This window comes from Protopterus annectens, chromosome 8.part0 (assembly GCF_019279795.1).
Source record: "Protopterus annectens isolate FY-2018-M chromosome 8.part0, PAN1.0, whole genome shotgun sequence".
In the NCBI taxonomy this organism is placed as follows: domain Eukaryota; kingdom Metazoa; phylum Chordata; order Ceratodontiformes; family Protopteridae; genus Protopterus; species Protopterus annectens.
The window spans coordinates 972,084,478-972,085,497 of NC_056741.1; positions in this window are offsets into that span (position 1 = coordinate 972,084,478).

Consider the following 1,020-nt stretch of genomic DNA (forward strand, 5'->3'; position numbering starts at 1 on the left):
TGGGTTCTCTCTCAGTCCCCCACTTGCTGAATCCTTGGCCATTGGCCACATCTACAGTGAAGAAACCAGCCACAAGGACTCAAGAGCTTTAAAAAGAAAATAAGTTACTGTAGGTGTATAGCTGTTTCCCTCTTATCTTGCTACTGTAGAAAGTACCTGGTTTAAAGCAGAAATAACTGGATCTACATACGGCTTGGGACAGGAGCTGCTCCCCCACCCCCATCAGCTGTAAAGACATTCCCCAGTTAACTTTTTCTTTTTAGTTATCAGTAAACCAAGATAAAGCTCTAGGTGAAAAACAGCTTGTTTGTTTGTGTCTTTCGGCTTTTCCTGGTTAGGCGTTGCCACAGCGGAACTCCGGTCCGCTAATGATTGGCAGTAGATTTTTACATACTGGCTTGCCGGGCCTAACACACAACCTTCAACGAAGGAATGCCCATTCACGCATGCCGCTACACAGAAAATGTGAAAAAAAGTAACCCAATAGATACACTGGAATTGCCCGCTTGTAAAATAGAGGCAAAAAGGTACTTAAACTGCCACTTTTTGTCTGCTTCAAACTAGGTATCTACCCAGAAAGGACACAGCTGAAATCAGGTCTATCGATTGTTTTTCCCTACTAGATTCTAATAACTCCTAACAATTTGACTATTTAGACGCTTACCCTGCAATCTTTAGCCTGGGGTGTTCTAGCCCACTCCATTCGCTAAGCTCACTTCACTCCACTCCATGCCCCCTATTCCCACCCACACCCAGTACATCTACATTAATTCATAGCCTTAACCCCACCCCTAATTATCACCAATTAGGCTACACCACTAATCACCCCCTCCCCCTACATCCAACACAAGCATGCTACTACCTAATGTAATAACAATCCTAACCTGCATAGTTCTAGCTCACATTACATCCTACCAAGGCTGCTCAGTCACATGCCCCAACAACTTCCACTGTACTCTCTCAACACCCTCCCTCAAATATTTACACTATAACTAAACAACCCCTGCCACCAAAAACATC